The 8,531-nt window shown below is 37.0% G+C and overlaps 1 long non-coding RNA gene across 1 annotated transcript; it reads left to right on the forward strand.

The window, feature by feature from the left end:
• Positions 1 to 233: 233 nt before the first annotated feature.
• Positions 234 to 7,394, forward strand: LOC137501322 (uncharacterized). The gene is made up of 2 exons (XR_011018465.1): positions 234 to 432; positions 5,301 to 7,394. It is a non-coding gene; the product is annotated as an uncharacterized lncRNA (long non-coding RNA).
• The last annotated feature ends 1,137 nt before the right edge of the window (positions 7,395 to 8,531 follow it).

The following is an 8,531-nucleotide window of genomic DNA, read 5'->3' on the forward strand; positions in this document are numbered from 1 at the left end:
GAGCTACAAACTTAACTGGGGGCCTGCGTCCGGGATGGCTAATGATTATTCACAATAATCTACGAGTAAGGTGGTGAAGTTTACTGACAACCTCACAAGGAGGCCTTTCGTGACTTTGCTAGCGACACCAAATTAGCCATTCGCAACACTGAGAAATCTATTCATCGGAAGCCAAGCTGCTCTGAAAGAAGTAGAACGACAACTCCGCCAGGGGCCTTTCGACTACCTCATCATCGCAGACTGTCGGAGGCGAGCGACAGCTCCTCAAGGAAGGGGCCTTTCGACACATCCGCCTACTGACAACGCCTGTCGACCTGCTGGAACCGACAACGCTGACCAGGCGCCTTTCGGACCATCACGACGACCAGAGAAGACACCCGACTTCCACAGCTCATGCAGGATGCAGTCAACGCTGATCATCTTTTCATGCCTGTAAGTCTACTACAAATACCTTATTTGTGAGCCTGAATATTAATTAGCTTGGTTCATTTCATGTGTAACAAACGAAGCCAGCGAATGAGCACTAAACAAAACTAATAATAATTTCTTGCCTTTCATATTAACGTGAATATAGTGTAGAATCTATAAGACCTTTCGCTTGTCACAGTTAATTGAATTAATAATCATTTAAATATTTATTATATTTATTCATCACTAATAAGCTCAACATGTCAGAAACAGAGCTATTATCAAAATTTGAATACGCGCAAATTCAATTACTACCTGAATTTAGCGGCAGTTCATCTTGCAGTCTAGATTATTTTATAGCAAGATGTGAATCTTTTCTAAACACGCATAAGAGAGCTGCCACAGCTCCCAATGCGGCCATAATTAATGACTTTCTTTTTAATGTAGTTAAAGCCAAATTAAAAGGAGAAGCATGTAGCATCTTAGACTTAGACGCTAACAGTAATTATGAGAAATTTAAAGAAAAACTCATAAGAAAATATGGTAATGTCAAAGATGAAAGACTCTTGGTTCAAGAGATCTCGAATTGTTACCAGAAACGGAACGAGTCGTATACAGAGTATCATGACAAGCTGGACACATTGACTCTTCAATGTAAAAGTTTGTGTAAAATAAACTATCGGGATCAGATTCTAGAATTAAAACTTCGAGAATTAGAAGACTTGAGTTTGACCACATTCAAAGCCGGTATCTTAGAACCTTACCGTTCTTTCTTAAGATACGCACACATTACAGACCTAAATCAAGCGCTCAGACTTTGTCGATCTTTTGACAATGACAGGGCACATGAGAGTTACATGGATCAGTTGAGAGGAACACCAAAGTTACCTCCTAACAGATTTCAAAACACTCAGCCAGTAAATTACACAAGACACAACCCATTCATAAATCACAACATTAATACCCAAGAAAGACCAACTAATCAATTCATACCTCAGAATCAACCTAACCGATCATTCTTTAATAACAATCCAAATCAATCTAACTTCAAACCTTTCCAGCCTACAAAGCAACAACCTTTTAAATCCACAGCTCCAACGAATCGTCCTTACCCTACTCCAAATAACATTGGTAGACGTTTCACTCCTACTAACCGCCCAAACCAAAGCTTTCCGCAACCTATGTCTGGTGTTTCAACCGTTAGAGGAAATGTAAATTCTCACATGGAACCACTTGAAAATACACAGCCAGAAGAATTATATTCCGTAGCAGGAATATTTCAGCAAGAAGATGAGTTCGACCCTCAGTCAGACTCACCTAACTTTTCAAATGAATATAGCATTGAGGTTAACTCTCCCTACTGTTCAAATGAGTACGACAATGAAGAACAATGTCAGGATTTTCGTATAACCCAGTCATCCAAGTCGAAGACTTAAACAATATTTGTAATACTCCCAAATTACCATTTATCAACCTATTTGGACTAAAAATTTTGATTGACAGTGGTGCTTGCAATTCAATCATGAATCCGTCAATAGCACATACATTATTTTCAGATTTTATATTCAAGGACCCATTTTGCATACAATCGGTTCACTCTGAAACAATAGGAGAAGACAATGTCCGATTTCCTATTTTTTCCGAATATAATATTGACACCCCTGTAAATTTCAGAGTTATGCAATGGCATAATTATTTCGACGCATTAATTGGTACTGCTGATTTTGCCCGATTAAGAGCAAAAATCGACTATGCATCGAACCTAGTTGTTCTAGCCAACAAAGACATACCTTTTCACTTTCACTCCTCCAATAAGCAGAAAAGTTTTCAACCAACATTAGATGCGCACACTACTGCTATTCCAGTCAATATTCAACAAGGAGACGTATACGTTCCTGGGTTCGAATATGATGGAAAGTATTTTTCAGATGCAATTTTATGCGCTGAGGACTACCATGTTCTTTATCCAACAAACACCCAATTGAAACAAGAATTCACTGAACCTATTTTAGTTGAACCTTTAGACAATATAATTATTCAACCATTAGAAATAAATTCAATCACAGAAAGAGACATTAACGAATATCTTCGTACCCAACACATGAACGATTTAGAAGACCAGGCAATTCGAAGCGTATGCTCTGAATTCTCAGACGTTTTCTACTACCCAGGATGTGACTTGACATTTACTAGTGCAGTAAAACATTTCATCCGCACTACAGATGAAGATCCGGTACATCAAAGGAACTATAGGTATCCACCCACATTAAAGAAATTACTAAATGACGAAGTAGAAAAGCTACTTGACCAAGGAATAATCACGCATAGTGAATCTCCATATTGTAATCCTGTCTGGATTGTACCCAAGAAGCTAGACGCTTCAGGGGAAAAGAAATGGAGATTGGTTTTAGACTTTCGACAGCTAAATAGAAAGACGATCGAGGATAAATATCCCCTCCCAAGAATAACAGAAATTTTAGACAACCTCGGTCATTGCCAATATTTCAGTACTTTAGATTTAGCCCAGGGATTTCACCAGATAGAAATGGATCCCCGGTCTATAGAGAAGACTGCTTTTACTATTGACAATAGGAATCTAATGTTCAGAAGGATGCCATTTGGTCTTAAAAATGCTCCAGCCACTTTTCAGCGTGTAATAGACAATGTCCTACGTCCCTTTTTGTATAAATTCTGCTTTGTGTATATTGATGATATAATCATATATAGCAAATCTCTAGACGAGCACATGCAACACTTAACTCTTGTGCTGCAGAAATTAAGGGAAGTAAATCTCAAGATACAACTCGACAAAACGGAGTTTCTCCATAAAGAAGTCGCCTTTCTTGGACACGTTGTATCACGAGATGGAGTAAAACCGAATCCTGAAAAAATCAGAGTAGTCAAAGACTACCCTATTCCGAAATCTACCAAGGAAATTAAACAATTTCTTGGCCTAGCTGGATTTTATAGAAAATTCATAAAGGATTTCGCGAAAGTAGCACAACCCATGGTTCGCTACCTAAAGAAAGGAACAAAAGTCGACGCAGAAAATGCTGAATACAAGTCCGCATTTAAAACTCTTAAGACCCTTTTAATAAATGCTCCTGTGCTAGTCTACCCAGACTTCGAAGAAGCATTCACGTTAACTACGGACAGTTCAGATTTTGCTCTGGGAAGCGTTCTGTCACAGAAAGGACACCCCATAGCGTACTACTCGAGAACCTTAAATCCCGCAGAAAGAAACTACTCCACAATAGAAAGAGAGTTACTCGCTATCGTAGATAGTAGCAAACATTTTAAGCCCTATCTATGGGGACGGCACTTCCAAGTAGAATGTGACCACCGCCCGCTACAATGGCTCTTCACTCTGAAGGACCCAAGTTCGAGACTTTATCGATGGAAGATAAAACTCGGAGAATTTGACTTTGACATTAAGTACGTCAAAGGCAAAACTAATTATGTAGCAGACGCACTCTCTAGAGTAGAAATAAATGCAAATGATGAAACAGTTTCCAATGCAGCTATCCCCGGAGATGATGCATACCAGAATGAATTGGACAATGAAACTATACACTCCAACCAAGAAGACCCCATATTTACATTAAAATCATCTGAACGAAATCTGAATCAGAATCGTAATCAGATCATAGTTAAATATGGCAATTCTCCTAAGATTCTTGAACAAAAATTATTCAAGAAATATACACGGCACATTATGATCGTTACACGAAATAATTTTCAGAAAGATTTGAGTGATCAGCTACTCAAAATAATTGTCACATCTAATAAGTATGCTACTTATTTCGATGACATAACTCTAGAAATCCCCTTTATTAGAGCATGTCAGAAATTATTTACTTCTGAACTAATTATCATTAGATCATGCAAGTTCTTGGAAGACATTGAATGTCCAGAAACTCAGAGGCAATTAATCTTGCACTATCATTCTGAAAATCATAATGGTATCGTAGAAACCTATGAACACTTTCGAACTAAGTACTATTGGCCACACTTACGTGAGCACATTAGAACACTGATAAACCAATGTAATCTTTGCCAGAGAAACAAATATGAGAGACACCCTAACGAAGTAGAGAATCAAGGTCCCATAACAGCGGATCACCCATTTTCGCAAGTGCACATTGATACGTTCCATTTTGAACAGAATCGCATCTTAACTGTGATAGATGTATTTTCAAAATACGGACAAGCATATGTACTGCCGAATGGCACAGCTTTAGCCGTGCTAAGTCAGTTACAAGTATATTTCTCACACCATGGGTTTCCAAAGAAAATTACCCATGATCAAGGAGGAGAATTCGAGAACAAGGTCATTAAAGAATACTGTAAAGCCACAAATATTGAGTACCACTCTACCACTCCTTTGAATTCTTCATCTAACTCTCCAGTAGAAAGATTCAATTCAACCTTGCTTGAAAAATTACGTATTTCAAGAAACTCTGATAAATTCACTCCACTCTCGGAACTTGTAACCACAATAATCATAAATTACAATTCCTCAATCCATTCCACAACTAAACGACCTCCATTTAACGTTCTCTATGGTCCTTACTACCAAGCGTTAGACCATACCTTCTCACCCTCTCCTAAAATCAATGAGTATATTGAAAGACAAGGAAATCAGTTGAAAATTCTAAAAGATAGTTGCACTAAACCTAACACTGACACTTTTGATCATACATACAAAATTAATGACACTGTGTATGTATTAGATCCACTCACTAGAAACAAGAAATCAAAAAACCTGTACAATGAAGGTGTAATAACCAAAATTGAAGAAAACAGGGTACATTGTAAAATGAAAAATGGTAAAATACATGTAAGAAATTTCCGGGACATAAAACCTAAAAGAAGTATTCTTACACTTCCAGGTTCCTCCTCGGATACGGCTCCATCCTCACTCAGCCCATAAAAACCCAAGGATTTTATGCTGACTCAATGGGACCTGCCACAATAATTAACGATTACCACAAGTTCATGTTTCATTTTGATCTCAATAGTTTAAGAGAATCTTATAATAATATTCGCAACACTGTTACAAGCCTAATATCTCGAAGTAATAACACTTTCCCTTATTTAATGTCCGAATTAAATGAAGCCATTAAGGAAGCAAAGAAAGAATTAAATAAAATATTACCTAACACACCTAGGACTAAAAGAGGTTTAATAAATGGCTTAGGTACCGTGATCAAATTCATCTCTGGAAATTTGGATCAGAACGATTTAGACAACTTGCAAAGTCAAATAGAATCATTAAAACAAAGTCATAATAATGAAATTAAACACATAAATAAACTTGTATCATTTGCTAACTCAATTACTCAAAAATTCTATGATGAAATGAACCATGTCAATGATAATATGAAGGTAATCCAAGGTATCTTACAGGAAGAAGACTTCAAGATAAATATATTGGAACATTTACAATATGTGTTACTGTGCGCGAGTAAATTTAATAAAATTGTGCGAGTGCTGCAAGAAACCATCAATTTATCATTTAATGAAATGACCAATATAAAAATCTTTTCACAAAGAGACCTATCAAATATAATAAATCATTTAATATCAATATATCCCACTAAGACTTTGATTCATACTGATCAATACCATCAAATCGAAAATCTTAAATTATCAAGAACGCAAGTTCTCATGATGGACAAAGAAATGATTGTGATTCTTGCTATGCCAATCACAGATGGAAATCAGTATCAAATGTATTCAATTTCACCTATGCCTAGTATTAACAATCTTGTATTAATTCCTTCAGAAAGATACTATTTACAAGGTTCCACCTTGAAATCGTCAAGTGTACCTTGTATTAAGAATACTCAATCTTATGTATGTATATATTATAATGTCAGAACCACTAAGTGTAATCTAACAGACACTTCAGGATGTGAATTTGCTTTTGTTAACAATGATGTACAATTATTTCAACCCTTAAACAGGGAACATATTCTCTTTTTTAGCAAAACCCCTCAGGTTATTTTGCAGACATGCCAAGATTTTCAAAGAACTATCAAGCTATCCGGACCAAATATTATATATACCAATGAATCCTGCCCTATTTCCAGCATGAGTATAACCTTGCAACAGCATCCAACAAATTATGTATACTCATTCCCACTCATATCAATCCAAGACGAACCCTATGTAAGGAATGAAATAAAATTCCATTTCTCCCACCTCGATGTAAAGAAACTGAAATCAGACCTGACACCTGTTCCAAAAGGTAATACTACTACAAAGCATTTTATATATACGACTGTAATTTTTATAATAAGTATATTGTGTATTATTTCGTTAATCTTTAGGAAAAGACTGTATCAACTTTGCAATCTATGTAAAAATAAGAAAGATATTACCGAGGACGGTAATAAGCAACTGACGGTGGAGGAGTTATGTATCCCGACAACTAGTGTCGAGTCCAGGACTTTCACAGTCCAGAATTTGGGATTTTAAATATATATTATAAACTAAGACCATACTTGGTCGTTTCACGAGGAAGTAAAATTATATTGCTTCACATTATTTCACTTAGGAAACGCTCTCCAAGAAACATGGGTTTCTTGAGAATAACAAACTTTGACAATAACAAGATTACCCTCCTTTTCTGAGAAAATATGTGTTGTTCAGATTTGGTGGCACTCACGACTTACTGCAATATTTCACAAGTGTGTTGCAATATTGCTCAACTATACGTCACCAACCCATCTTGTCAAAAACATGTAAGATTGTTTTCCAGTGGACTGACACGTGATTGTAACCTGAAAGCTAAGCATATAAAACCAACAGTCTCATAAGACTTATCACTCATTCGTCAACCAGTCAGCTACAGACTAGTAAGCTCTCAGGCTTCGCACGTCTCGGATCACGGGTTCGATCCCTGATCATAGTAGAGATGTAATTAATCTACAGTTGTACATAGGAATAATCAGCTAAGTTAATAAACAAGTAACATCAAATTGTCTTCTCATTTCGATTGAATAGATAAGGCTCAGCGCGATATTGAACTATCGGAACCTGATAGCTCAGTACCTGTAAAAATATAAATGTTGTTGAGCTACAAACTTAACTCCGGGACATAAGATTAAATTACCTGAATTGCAGGAAGCTTTCATAATTTCAGCATTAAGCGGGTCAGGGGTTTCGTTCTGAAATTCTTGAAGTCTGATCGGACATTTCCTTGGCGTGATTGTTCAAAATTGGTTTGGAAATTTTGTTAGTGTTATTTCATCTGGTGTTTTCTGTTCACAACAACCAACACAGTGAAAGCTTTAATAATAGTACTGTTATTTGCTTTACATCCCACTAATTACTTTTACGGTTTTCGGAGACGCTGAGGTGTCGGAATTTTGTCCCACAGGAGTTCTTTTACGTGCCAGTAAATCTACCGACACGAGGCCATCGTATTTGAGCACTTTCAAATACCGCCGCACTGAGCCAGGATCGAACCTGCCAAGCTGGCGTCAGAACGCCAGCGCCTCACCCGTCTGAGCCACTCAGCCCGGCGTGAAAGCTTTGGAGGAAATGGGCACAACAGAGACAATTAGCTTCTTTACAAGATTTGTTTTTCCCAAGTAACGCAAAGTGGAGCATGTGAATTTTAAAATGTTTCTTGGGAAATACACAAACGTTCTTGATGGCTACCGAAATCTAATAAGGTGCGTTAGAGGGCTATCACTGGTGGCTGATGCTAGTCCTTGTAGGCAGGTTTTACAGTGCGTAAGCTTCTCACCCACTCTTACCAAACTGCCAGGGAGACAAGCTCCTAAATAACCATTTTTACCATTCGTTACCATTTGGTTTACAGTTTGGGGAAGTTCAGATAACTTAAAACTATTTTTGATTTCATTACCCGTATCCTACTTCTCAATTTGAAGATTTTCTCATCAATATAGGCTGTATTTAGATTTAACAGAGCAACTAGCCTTTCATTGACGCAGAAACGAGACTTGTACTTCTTTTTCCTTTGTGGCTGACGTACAACAGTTATTTTCTTGAGATATAACACGTTCATCGTTATCTGAATCGTAAATTTTACTAAATATTGATGGCAATACGTCATTTCTGGAAGCTGCTTTCTTTCTGTTTCTGCATTT

The sequence above is a fragment of the Anabrus simplex genome, chromosome 6 (assembly GCF_040414725.1).
Source record: "Anabrus simplex isolate iqAnaSimp1 chromosome 6, ASM4041472v1, whole genome shotgun sequence".
Classification (NCBI taxonomy): domain Eukaryota; kingdom Metazoa; phylum Arthropoda; class Insecta; order Orthoptera; family Tettigoniidae; genus Anabrus; species Anabrus simplex.